The sequence below is a fragment of the Anastrepha obliqua genome, chromosome 4 (assembly GCF_027943255.1).
Source record: "Anastrepha obliqua isolate idAnaObli1 chromosome 4, idAnaObli1_1.0, whole genome shotgun sequence".
NCBI classification, from domain to species: domain Eukaryota; kingdom Metazoa; phylum Arthropoda; class Insecta; order Diptera; family Tephritidae; genus Anastrepha; species Anastrepha obliqua.
The window spans coordinates 58,140,436-58,154,618 of record NC_072895.1 but is presented as its reverse complement, the minus strand read 5'-3'; the positions used below and the strand labels follow the sequence as shown (position 1 = coordinate 58,154,618).

Here is a 14,183-nt window from a genome sequence, read left to right as displayed (position 1 = left end):
TGGATTGAAAAATTTGGATTGTCTACTTTTATACTTTATTTACGAATACATATCTACATTTTGTGTTTTTACCCAGCTGTTAGCTGTTGGCTGATAACGTAATAATATATTGGTTGGCAAAATGAGCGCGGCTGCACGTGTTAGCGAGCTATTTCGATTAAATTTAGAGTTTGTCAAGAAGGTGTGTTCACCTTTTCTTTGTGAAAACATTTTTGGTTTATGAAATTATTTTTTAATGGAATTTAATATAAGACCTATTCGAAGCGTTAACAAGTGGCGAATAGATGAAGCAACTGGTATCAATAAACGTACGTTGGTAGCACTAGAAAGGAGCTGACAAAAATTACATTTGTTTGAAAGCACTTAATTACTATTAATAAGACCGCGTTAATATAGGGAAATATTTGTTGCTTCAACTCGTGCTCTGTCAACAGCTTTTGTGTTTTCGTTCTTCTCAATACTGTTGACTCGAGACTAAAAACTAACAATTGCAAGGTGTGTGAACACGGCGAGGACCATCAAAAAAGAATTCGCAATCTCCCTGTATGAACGCGGTCTAATGAAATTCTCTTAAAAAAGAGTTGTCGGCAATGAAAATGAGTAATACCAGTTTTATGAAGTATAACCATTCTCGCTAGCGGCCAATCTTACTCGATGTTGCTTTGTCGTTGCTTTCATATGCAAATTCTTCGTCAAGTGAGCAGAGCCCAGATATAGCGAGCATAAAAGTTGCGAATTGAAGTCGTCTATAATCTATTATGTATGTTCACCAAAATAATACAGAGTTCCTCATCTGACATCTGGAATTCAAATTCTTTCGGCTATAAATAAAATCCGTGTTAAAATTACGTCAAACTTTAACTGAAAAATTCGACTTTTTTAGTTTCAGATGATTCTACGACGAATGCCGATTGGCACCGCAGAGCACCTCTCGAAAAACATATCTCCAAAACACTCTGCCATGGGCTTATTTGTCAATATTTTATTATTAATATTTTTTAAAAACTAATTGAAAAGATGTACAATAACATGCAACTGATTTTATTAAGTATCTTAAGCCATATTTCTGTAAAAAATTCAAAAAAAAGTGTTTTTTTTTAGCGCTAAACCCTACCACCCCCTTAAAAAATTTTCAATACATATTTTCAGGCGGGAGGCTTTTAAAGCAAAGGAATTCATAAAATTTTGAGCGATTTGTGGTGAGGGGTAGGATGGATGCTCGTCTTTTACGTTTGTTAAGATGCGACTTCATTTTCAAATCAGTGCGAAAAACGTCAAATAAAGTTTATCTTACTTATGGTAAAGTCTATATATGCGTCTATAACTTGCTGTTTAAATTATAACTGAGGATATAAACACAACGATTTGCGAAGTTAACAAAATTCGTGCAACAATCTTGGAAACTGTGGATTGTTACAAAAGCGCTCAAAATGTTGGTCGATTACCATTAACAGTATCGACCTTAGACAACATATCATTTATCAAATATTGCCTTGATCAAAACTTCTGACATATCTTACGACTTTGTCTTAGCCCGGTTGCTTGCGAAGTGCTAGTTAAAGCCAAATGATGTGGTTGCCTATAATTTTTGGCTGCTATTTTTTCGCACTCTAAAAACACAATTCCCTGCCATATTCAAACTCAGCTGTTTCATGAAAAAGGTGTTGCTTACACTTAAAGCTCAGCAAATGTTGCAAATAAAGTTTTTCTCAAGCAGGGGGATTTTCGCGATGAAAATTTGACTAATAGCATAAAAACACGATTTTAATCGCCTAGTCCCGATATTTTCGGGACTTCCTTAGTACAAACTGAAATAAAAACTTGATTACTCACCAATTTTTTTACATTTTCCGTATTTTTTTATTTTTTATATTTTTTGTGCATCGAGTTTTTTTTCTTTGCCTTACTGACACTTCTTGAAGTGGTTGGTATAAATTAGTGATAACACAAGAAATCCCATTTTTTCAATTATGTTTTCCTCGCATTTTTGCTGTCAAAGTTGCGATGATCTGTTCTGAATATTTTTTTATCATAACCCTCTCTTCTTTTATATTGTTTCCTTTTGCTCCATTAGCTGTACTTAAATGCCAGCGGTTTGCTGGTTAAAATATGTAATTTGGAAGTGGTTAATCGATTTGGCCTCTTCTACACCTTAACAACTTCTGTAGAGAGAACTGCTACACTATCGTTGGAAAATTGATGCAATAGCACACTGCCCATGACTTCTGTAGGAACTCCTCTGAGCGTAATAATGATGATTTTGGGTGCACAACTACACTTCCGTTTTTTTTTTTCATACAATATAATAACTTTTTTTAAAAATGCCATTACATACGAGTATATGCTTCGTTGTCCACTAGTTTTCCGCACCAGAATTGAATTTAGGAGGCCCCAATTAAGTAAGATTAATATCAACACCTTTGTTGAAACAAATATTCAAAATTCGAGTGGAGTGTAATATTTATTTGATAAAAATACAATTAAAAATAATTGCAACATAATAATTGTATTATAATAATCATCATAGTAATAATAGACGGGCGCACATATAATATATACATGTGTTCATGCCCGAAAGGCAGAGGGTTTTTATGAAAATATTTTTCAATGCAAAAATATGTGAGTCCTGCATAGATACGTTTGGCCCTACGACCGCAAAGGTCTTTTACTGCAACTATATTCTGTCTTAAATGTATAAATACATTCGTACTTTACTTGGCTAGCCAATTTTCTAAGATTTTCCTTAACGACCTTGACATCTTTTCGTAAATATAATTACTTTTAATTTGCCCTCATTACTAGAGCAGTTAATGAACTTAATAAAATTTACAGAGAACTAGATCCTGATTTTGCTATGCCATGACCGCAGTTTGCAGCTAGGGTTATTTCCTATCATTCATAAGCAAAAGTTTTGTATTTGGTCATAAAAACACTAACATTAAGAATTTTCTCCATATCCAGTCTTTAAGAGTTTGCAATCACACTTGTTCTAGGGCATTTGTTATAGCTGTGGTATGTTCAACTATTTTACTTTGTAACTCGGTTCTATGAATTTGCGAATCATGCCTGGCAATCGCATCGGCTGTTACCTTATTAATTTTTCTAAGTTTGTGTGCTTACTTTGATTTAGCAGAACTACCTTAAAAGTTTTCCATATCAATTCTGATCATCAAATCAATTCTGGTTTATAAACATGAAATAATTTTTTCTCGCCGACATTATGTTACCATACCCAAATACTTACTTCCTGGTCTATACATACATATGCACAAATGCACATATGCACATACATTCATGTAAATGGTTATTAATAAATCATCTTTTCATTAGATTCTTCTTAAGCAATTAAGAACTGATGTAAATTGCATTTTTATAATAAAAACAAAACCAGTAAAGCCAACAAAATCAACTTCAAACATGAGTGATTCATTAGAAATTCCCGATTATGCTTGGCTCTTAATTTCAAGCCAATTATTGTACTTCTATGTACTTAAATGCCAACTAACCAGTTCGGTGGACCAGCCATTCAAGCAATATGACATGACAGATTCTTTCCTGTCATGGCATGCTCCTACATACATACCTATTATATTGTTGGATACAAATGTCAATAAAAACAAAATCCTAACAAAATTGCAAACCATTGCACTTGGCTCTCAAGCAATGCGCTCTCACCTGAATTACGGCGAATCGGCTGGCGAATGGGTTAGAGAAAGAACATCGACCGTCGACCATCGGTTAATGCACTGAAAATCTCTGAAAAATGCTGACAAAATTGCAGTGTTGAGTGTGTGAAGAAGCATTGCAGTAGTGCAAATGTTGTGGCCGCGAGTTTGTAATCTCGACAACGCCGACAAGTGCAAAATTTAAAAAATATTTTTTGTGCATATTTATAAAAGAAAAAATATACATTCTTACATATAGGCACGCATATATATATGTATGTGTGTAGAAATAAATTATTATTTTTAAATAAACTTGTAATAGATTTTTTTTATTGTGAGTTTTGCAAGTCAGAAATGAAAATGAAAAAGTCAATATAACTGCTTAACCGCTGACCGGTTTCGCCGGCTGCATGTTCATAACGCGCTTACAAATATATGCACATATATTAGTAGTTTATATGTAATTTGCGGTTTTTTGGTTTTGTTTTTATTTTCTGCTCTGTGTGCATGCGCGTATCGCGTGCTTTCTCGTGGTTTATTTGCTAGCTCATCGTTTGGGTGCGAGACGCGATATCGCTGTATTTTTTCCTCTAGTTTTTGTTATTGTAAATTCATATTTTCTAATATATGCACGTACTCTATGCCTCAAAGCTGTAATCTCACTAAAGGCGATTATTATTGTGAGAGGGAAAACAAGAACGTGAAAAAAAACTTATGACGTTTCAGCAAAAAAAAAAAAAAAACAAAAGAAAACAAAGGAAAAACATAAAGTAGTATAAGGCGAGATTTAAAAAACTTGTATTTTAATTTATTAAGTTTTTAAGTTGTATTCTTCTTATTGAAATTTTGTATAGAAGATTTTTGCATTGCTATGAGGATTTTATATGGCATATTTTAAGGCGGGCGACGTAGGTGTGGATAGTCCTAGGTGTTGGAAAAAGCATATTCTAAAAGAGGCCAGTTATCAATTCATTTATATTCAGGGCGAATGTGACAAATTTTTGCAACCAAGCGTTTTAGTACGCCTAGTATGTTCCGATGCGTACCGAGCACTTTTTGTACTCGAGTCCAGATTGGTATCGAGTATATGGTTAAATTATGTATTTGTTTTTAGTATACATATGAATCAAGCTGTAGCGGTGTGTCAATACTTGCACATTGGAGCTGGAAAAACGATTCGACCAAGTGGAGTTCCATAGTATCATTGCTATAGGTACTACTATGACCCTCAGCACAAAAGTATTCACCTCAGGGACTCCGTTGCTTGTTGAAAAAATTATAGGGTTTGCAAAAGTGTAGAGACCATATTAAGGCTGAATCAGTAGTGAATCGGCTGAGTACATAACGATAAGATATAGATTTTTTAACCACGATCAAGGTCTCTTGCTTAGGCAAAAAGAGCCAAAAAGAATATTAAAGAATTTTCGAAATATATAGCGGCACCAATTTCCGCCTTAAAGAGTAATCCGTCAGAAGAATGGAAAGGTCTTAAAGGCACATTTCTGTTGTCGAGATATCTCTAAAACCCCATTAATGTTTTGATTTGGCTCAAATTCTAAACATATGTCGGAGCCCCTCCTTTTATTTGTGGTGTGTGTCTTGATGTTTTTCCACAAATGGAGGTGTCTACAGTTTTATGCCACCTTCGAATGGCAAATGGTTGTTTATGAGGAGCTTTGCTATTGCTCGACGGTTTGCTATTGGCCTTTCCTATCATTTGGTGTTTCATGCACGCAATGGCTTTCGAACCCGGGCTCTACCGAGTGCTAATCACTCACCAACCCGTCGTAAGAGGAAAAGTATTTTAATCGAAGTTAAATGAGCTGTAGCGAAGCGTGGACGGATTTACTAGTTCTTTATAAAATAGCAAAGATTTTTCTCTGTGGCAATAACGAAAGCTCACATATTGGAAAATCCATATCATTTACATGTTTAAATATTGTCTCTTAATTTGCTCACACCTACGAACTTATCAAAAATCACATGAATTGATAGCTTTCACGTAGACTGTAAGTTATTTGATAGGTATTAATTTTCAAGACTCCGTTGTCAAGGAAACAATCTCGCTTCGCTTCAAGTGTTACTTGCTACAGTTGTGCTCAGCTGTTAAAATTGAAGAAAAAATTGCCTATAGGTAGGTGGGGTAGTTGGCAAGAGTACTACAGGTATACTTAGTAGCATGTGTCGTTTTGATACCATAGTGTGGACCACTAAAAAAAAAAAAAAATTAGGGTAGAGAAACCATCTACAGCCATCCAGTGCTGTTGATGTAGTGGAGGAGAGAAAAGAGATCTAGGCTAGAGAATTTCCTCAGGCCGTCCCCAAAGGGCACGCTAAGAAATCTCAAGCGCCTAGCATTTAGAGCCAGACATTTGCAAAGAAAGTGCTCAACAGTCTGTTTCTTTGCAGGATCCCCACAGTTTCTGCAATAGGGGTTGTACGGAAGTCCAAGCTTCTCTGCATGAGTTCCGATCACCGAGTGACCAGTGAACACCTAAATGAGTTTGGTAATGGAATGGTGGGGAACTTCCACAACCTTATGCGTCCTGTTTCTGTCCTATTGAGAAAGAAATTGTGCAGTTTTCCTTTAACAACGCTCATGGGGACACCGATGTCTGAGATAGGGACAGCTGAAACCGGTTCTGTCCTGGTAAGCTCATCGGCAATTTCATTCCCCTCTATATTCCTGTGCCCAGGAACCTAGATAAGAGAAGTATTTCCTGCACGTTCGAGACGTTTGAGTTCCTCCTTACAGGAGTTGACAAGAAGAGAGCTGAAATACGGCGACGACAGCGCCTTGATAGCGGCTTGACTATCGGAAAAAATATTAATGCCTTCCTCCCAACAGCAATCCCTAAGCATTTGGCATGCTTACAGGATCGCGAAGACCTCTGCTTAAAAAAATTGCCTATAGTTCTGAAAGAAAAATTATACGCAAGATGATGGTTAGTTGCAGATTGTGATTGTATGGGAAATGGAAAGACAAATTGCCTGGAAACTTGCCTGCGTAAACCCTTAAGTGGTATTCTACTTGTAGATGACCAAACAAAAAAACTGCATTTTCGCGCGCATTCTAACAAGTTTCCGTTAGGCAAATAACTGTATATATTTGTTTATCTGTTTAATAAAAATCACATTTTTTATTTTTATAGAGTGAAGCCAAGCGTACCGGACTAAAGGTTGTACACCATAGTTGTTTGTACTCGGAATCGAGATATTTCCAACTTTTCAATAATTGCGCCTTTCATTTTATTTGTTGCGCCTGTATTTGTTTCAACAAAAAGTGTTAAATTTTGTAATTTTCCTATGCAACTATTTTGTTATGGATATATCAGGGAAACAATGCTTCGCTTGTCTGACAAAAAGAAAACGTTTTTCATTTTTATTGGTTTTTTTAATATTTCTCAATACTGCAGCTTTATTTTGTCAATAATTATTTTTCTTATGCATCAGCATTTTTGTATTGTGATTTTTTGCTTTCTTTTTCTGTTTTTATATTTATATATATTTTTTTTCAAGTAGGTGGATACAATCAGCTGCTTGGAACATGACTTGAACGTGGTATTTTTTTACAAAACGAGACTCATAATAATAAATGAAATTTCATAAAGAAGCGTTGCAAATCAACACACAATCAAAACCAGTGCATGCATTGCTCTATAATTACATACACACACATGCACCTTCCCATAGAAAAATACCCAAGAACACAGGAACTGCATTCATGCGCTTATGACGTAGATATTTCGTGTCTGTCAATCCATCGCTTTTGACTTTGTTACGAATGTACATATGCAAGCATGTGCAATAGCTCAAGTGTCATGGCTGGCAGCTGTACGTAACATGACGACATATATGCTTACTTACATATGCAGTGTACTACATACCAATATGTAATTGTTGGCAAGTTTGCATACGCAGACGGCACGCTTCTTGTAAATGCACATAAAATCGATCGCTAATTTTCTGCCATTACCGTTTTTTCATCTTCTTCTTTTGTTCTCTTGCGCCTTCGTCTCTTCGTTCAAGTTTAAGGTGGCATCAATGTACTGCTTCTGTACATACTATATGGTATGCACAAACATACTCGTACTTTCGTAAACGATTTATTCCAGCAAGTTCATGGTAATAGCTGTTCATTAGTTTCTCTGCACTTTGTTAGGGATTTGCTGTTATTGTAAACGATTTTGACCTTTACTTTTCTTTCTGCCTTTTGTTTCGAATAAATTTATTTCAATTGGTTGACTTTTGCTTTTGCTGGATTTTGCTACATATTGGTAACCCTAATGCATGGGTGCAAATGGGATTACTGCCATGTGGAAGCCAAGTGCATTGGCATTCACCTTGATTGACCATGTGCCTCGTGGCAAATTTGAAATTTGATACGTTTTTGACAATTTGCATGCCTTCTACCGCCTTACAAGAAGCAAGACATCGTCTGGGTAAAATTTTTGACAGGGTATGCAACTTGGCCACTGTTTAAAGGATGACATGAGAATAATTGGATAATAATTTGAAACTCCCGTTGCAGCTTTATTATAGTTGAATGGGTTTTCTGGAGTAAGAGCTTACAATCTGTAAATACGTGAATATATATTATATTGTTACTTCGTATTAGGGCAAAATAAAAATGTGCAATTTTAGCTTTTTCAATTTTTTAGTTTCTGTTTTAGGATTTTTTTTTTAAATTTCAAAAAATCGCCAAGCTTCCGTGTACTGCGTATCGATGTGGGGAAAAGTTGTTTCAAACATGAATTAAAGCCTATCATTATGCCAGCCAATTGCCAAATTGAGGGTATTTTTGGCATACAAATTTATGAATACTTTTAATGCAGTGGAGAACATTCAAAGATACCTTTAATCCTTTGGAAATGGATGACACTTTGTAAGTGAAATTGGTTGTCCTAGGCTGGCTTGGATTTTTTATAGTACGAGTGTGGCCTTTTATATTTGGCGCCCAACAATAAAAGTACAGAAAAATAATCATGAAAATGGCTTTATTTTTTCTCTAAATATTCTTCTTGGAAGTCAATACCCCTGTGCGTTCGTTTGAACCAATTTTCAAAGCACTCAGAAGAGGGTACCTCCAAAACGAGCGAAAAGAAATCAATACATGGCATTTTTAGCTCGAAATTAATTTTAACTTAAACTTTTGCGTTTCACCAACCTCTTCTTGCGCAAAACAAACTTAGGTTCTACTTAATTTCAACTTAAGTTATGGACGTCGGCGACTTAATTTAAATCTTGGCAAATACGAATAGCTGCTTATTAGCTGCAAAACAAATTGTGAGGAAGGAAATAATTAAAATTATAAATATAAAAAGAAATCGCCTTCAAGGGGTGTATTTTGATTGGAGTAGCGGCGAAGAAAGCGATTCGAAGCATGAGGAAATAATCCCAAGACCGATTTGGTATCAATAAACAAAGTATGTGAAACATTATTAGCTTGATTATATGTGCAATAATATATTATAACATAACATAAGCAGCAAATCCATTATGCGCAGAGTGAATTTATTTTCCTCGTGTTTTTTGACATGTTTTGCTTTCGTTTCAGATTAGTAAACCTATTTATATTTGTTTTAGGTTGATGTATAATACTAAATTTAAAAAAGGACGGAATTGTTTTGCATTGTCAAATGTCAAACCTTTTGCTGCGATGGTAGCATATGTTTGAGTTAAATATTTTCCCTACTTTAGATTTAAAGTAGAACTTAAGTTGCAACCCTAAATGACTTTGTGCGTAGCATATCTGTTAGTCCAAATTTGACGAAATCAATCCAAAGCTAACGAGCTCTTAGAGAGAAGATTTGAAAATATTATTGTTTTTTTAGCGGTAATTTTCGCAACGTGCTAATTGCTTGACTAAACTAAATAAAAAATTGGCGCGTACACTTCTGTTAGGTGTTTAGCCGAGCTCCTCCTCCTATTTGTGTTATGCGTCTTGATGTTATTCCCCAAATGGAGAGACCTACAGTTTTAAGCCGACTCCGAACGGCAAATGGTTTTTATGATGAGCTTTTTCATGGAAGAAAAGCACTTGGAGGTTTGCCACTGCCTGCCGAGGGGCGATCGCTATTAGAAGAACTTTTTTTATTATTATGTTCATGCTTGACGACTCATTGTAAATCAACAGTGTGTACTATATTTTCATTTTATTACTAAATAAAAAAAATTGAATGACTAACTCATCATTTGAATTAGTTATGGTATATATGTATATGTATTATTAGTTCCAACGCATGCATGGGAATAGTCACATAAATGTAAAAAAGTTTGTGTTTTTATATATAAAGCTTTCGGAAGTCTTTTATACGGAAGAAAATGCTCAACTCTTCAGCGAAAAAGATTGTCAAAAATCAACGATAATTTGGAAACTTGCATTTTGTTGTGCTACTATAGAGTGGACTATAAAACTGCATACCCAGAGTATTTCTTAAATCTTGAATAAAAAGTGGGAAATTTTGATGAATTTTTTTTTTTGAAATTTGTTAAATTTTTGTTTACAATTGGAGCTTTAAGTGATATGAAACATTTTTTTCTATTAGAAAATATTCTATTAGAAAAAAATGTTTTCTATCATTTTTACTTACCAAAAAAAAATTCAATACTTGGTAGTTCCTCGTGTTGCTTTTATTTTGAGCACAGATGTACATATGGATGTGAAAATTTGTAGAGTAAACAATCTTATAAGGTGTGTGTGTAAGTTGCTATAAATTTCCGAAACCATTTACTTTGTGTCAAATTTCAGTGAAACCGAATTCACTTTCATCCAATTGGTCATTAACATTTTCGCCAATCGTCACATCGCTGGTGACTCACACCGCACCAAAATCTGCAAGGTATCGCACGAGTCTTGGCCCCCGATGGTGCAATTCCGTTTTGTGGTCGCAGTCAATGGGGGTTGCCGGCATAGCTCACCTATTAACATACCATATTTTAATGTTCATTGTTTTTTTGCCTCTCTGTATATATGTCTGTTTTTGATTTTGCATGACTAACTTTATGCGTACTTGGCTGCTCACTCATCATGTTTATCTGTTTATTGGTTGTTGGCTTTTTGCGAATTGTTTGGAATTTGTGGTTGAACTTTCTGTTTGCCGCACTTAACATTTCAGAGACGCTGAAAGGGCACAAACAACAAGAGGTCTGCAATGCAATACATGCATATGTAAGTATGTGCATACATACATATGTGTGTACATGACTCTGAGTTGACCGCAATGAACGCATTCGAAGTGTTGAAACATTTCGTAAACACCGCAAAGGACTGTTTGTTTACCTGGTGTTTACGTACTGGTCATACACATTTCTTATTCATATTCATATATTTTTGCAATTTATTGCCCCATCAATTAGCGAAATTCCAGTTACCGTTTTACTTGTACTACAACAACTATATTGAAGTGTGTAGGCCAAAGAAAAAAAAACTGTGCACGAAAGTTATGCGGTGTTGCATCATTCATAATTCGTTTAAGAAATTTACTCCTGGTTTGCAAGAAAAAATTAAGTTATGTAATACATATACATGTGTGTATGTATAGGGTGGGCCAAATAAGACCTACTAATGTCCAGCAGCAGGTCCATAGTTTGCCTAGTAGTATGCGCAGTTGCTCCATCTTGTTGAAACCACAAATTAAAATACTGCTCCGCCATTGGCCGCAAAAAGTGTTCAATCAATGTTCTGTAAGAAGCTCCTGAAATCGATTCCGGCGTTTCATTTTCATTTTCAAAGACATATGGACCGATAACTCTATTGGCCATAACACCGCACCAAATAGTACGTTTAGATTGGTGCAATTGATGTTGCTGTGTTGCCCTTGGATTTTCAGAGCCCCACAATCTACAGTTTTGTTTGTTGACATAACCATTTAAATGGAAGTGCGCATATGCCGATATTTACGCTGCGTTAAAACAATTGATCGTTGACAAGAATAGAAAAACTCGATAATTTTAACGGGTTGTGTTGTACTGTAAATTGTAAATTTCCAGCAATTCAATTATAACATACAAAAAGAGAAAAATAAATATGTCAAAAAATAAAAAAGTTATTTGTGCTTAACATTAGTAGATCTTATTTGGCCCACCCTGTACAAGGAGGCACAAAATTAATCACCCTATTGGATGATTTATATTTTTTGCAAATGGCGTGCAGTATACAAACATTCTCGTACAAGCAATGGAGTGCGTAAAGGTCAAAATAAAGATTTCCATCACCGAAAATCATTAGTTATTTAGTAAAAACGTTATTCGAAAAAAGTTTTGCACCAGGGGTAGATTCATTTTCGGAATCTGATTTGATAATCTTATAAGTGAGGATAATATAATATTACTTAACTTTTTATATTATACACTTTATACTTATTTTTTTTGCAAAAAATCAAACAACAGAAATAGCGAAAATTAGTCAAGAATGTCACTCTTTGTCTGTCAATAATGTCCGTATCTATTGATTGGAAAAGTTATTAAATATTACGACTTTACGCTACAACGTATACAACGTATTTTTTATGCAAGCATGCAAGCGTGTGTGTGTGTGTATGTGAGGAAAGGTATTACACTCATACGAGACAGCCCATCTTTTCATTGCTTTAATGAATGCATTGCCACACTTCTATTTATAAATGAATATTTATTTATATTTTTCTTTACAAAGGGAATTTATTAATTGCAAATTGTCACATGTGCGTCTGCTGGCCATCAATAAATACATAATTTCTTACATACAGTGCATTTGAAAAGAACTGCCTCTCTTGAGAAGTTAAAAAATAAAGTTAAATTTTAAAATTGATAGTTAAGAAAAATATGCAACTGCCATCTTGAAGATACAAATCCGACTTTTATTTTTTGGAACAATCGTTCCTAGCCTAGACAGAGTACACCGAATAAAGATTCAGTGGCTCCGCTGGCAATGGCCTGTCGTCCGAAAGAACGCTACAGTTCTGACAGTATTCAATGCGGTACCATCGGGGGGTTGCAGAGGAAGAGGAGAGCCTCCATTGCGTTGGAAAAGATCAAGTAGAGAAATGTAAATACACTCGGCCCGGTGGCCATCGCTTATTCCAGAAAGCATATGTTATGTTAAAATACACCTTCCCCTTCTCACGTGGGATAAGAACGGCCAACAAGAAGTTTTATTAGAATCAGAGTATAATTTTCCAAAGGGTTTCGACTTGTTGAATCCAAATCTGGGGTTATAATTTCAGTGGTGGGTTAATTTTTTTTTCAATTAAAAAGTGCAGCAAAATACATTTTTCTCCTATACATACAGGGTGGCTGATGAATTTTGCTACATTAAGAAACTCAAATAACTTTTTTTTTAGTGTATGGAATTCATTTATTTTTTTTTTCAAGTTGAAGGTCATTAAATTTTATTAAATGTAGCTTAACTAGCTTTAAAAATAATTGAATTTAAATGCCCCCCATGCTCGTTGACACAAGTGCGGCATCTTAGTAAAAAGTTGTTCATTGCTGCTTTGAGAGTTGCGACAGGAATAGCCGCAATTGTTGCCCGAATGGATTGTTTTAGTTCATCCAAATTTGTTGGCTTTGTTTTATAAACTTCTTGTTTACATAAACCCCACAAGAAAAAGTCAGGTGCAGTAAGGTCAGGCGACCTGGGGGGCCAACGAAATTCGGAGTTTCTTGAAATCAGTTTATTGGGAAATTTTCGTCGCAACTCTGTCATAACAGTCTGGGCTATGTGAGACGTTGCCCCATCTTGTTGAAACCACACAGAGTTGAAAGGAATTCTCTTTCGGCGTAGTTCTGGATAGAAAAATTCTTTCAGCATTTTCAAATAACGGTCTCCAGTAACCGTAACGGTGTGACCATTTTCTTCAAAAAAATAAGGCCCGACAATACAGCGTGAAGAAACCGCACACCACACTGTCACGCGAAGAGGATGCAATTCCGTCTCGTGGAGTATCTGTGGGTTAGAAGTACTCCATATTCGACAATTTTGTTTGTTCGCATTGCCGTTTAAATCGAAATGGGCCTCATCAGACATGAAAAGGCAGTTTTACATGTTTTGGTCTTCTTCCACCATTTGCAGGATCTTCTGGCAAGTCTGCTGCATTCAGTTTGTTAACCATTTGAATTTTGTAGGGAAATAAGTCTAAATCTTTGTGCATTATTGTTTGCAAAGACTGTCGGCTGACACCAAGTTGAGCAGATAAGCTTCTTGTTGAAACCCTTGGATTGCTTTGTATAGCTGCAGCTAAAGCAGCGATCGTTTCCTCCGTCCGAACTGGTGGGTTTCGATGATAAGGCCTTCTTGCGACTGTTCCTTGCTCAGCAAAATTATTCACCAGTTTCATTATGGTCCATCTGCTCGGGGGATCGCCGCCAAACATCCGCCTGTACTCTCTCTGTACCAAAACTACGGACTCCAGTGCGTGATAGCGGCGGACTATCCAAATTCTTGTTTGCGTGTCCCAGTTATCCATTTTAATAAATTTTAAAGATCAATCTGCAAATTAAAACAAAAATGGAACAGATAACTTAAAAAGAAATAAA

The 14,183-nt window shown here is 35.5% G+C and overlaps 1 protein-coding gene across 4 annotated transcripts in view; it reads left to right on the top strand.

Moving 5' to 3' along the window:
- The window catches only part of LOC129243864 (ubiquitin-conjugating enzyme E2 W), a 69,427-nt gene that overhangs the window by 22,742 nt on the left and 32,502 nt on the right, over nucleotides 1–14,183 (top strand). The window contains exon 1 of one of the 4 annotated variants that reach the window (XM_054881255.1): nucleotides 3,789–3,940. The exons of 2 other annotated variants lie outside the window; for them this stretch is intronic. The gene's annotated coding sequence lies outside the window, so the exon portion shown is untranslated. Of the gene's footprint in view, nucleotides 1–3,788; nucleotides 3,945–14,183 lie in introns of those variants that run through there. One more of the 4 variants, XM_054881254.1, reaches the window with a different exon arrangement.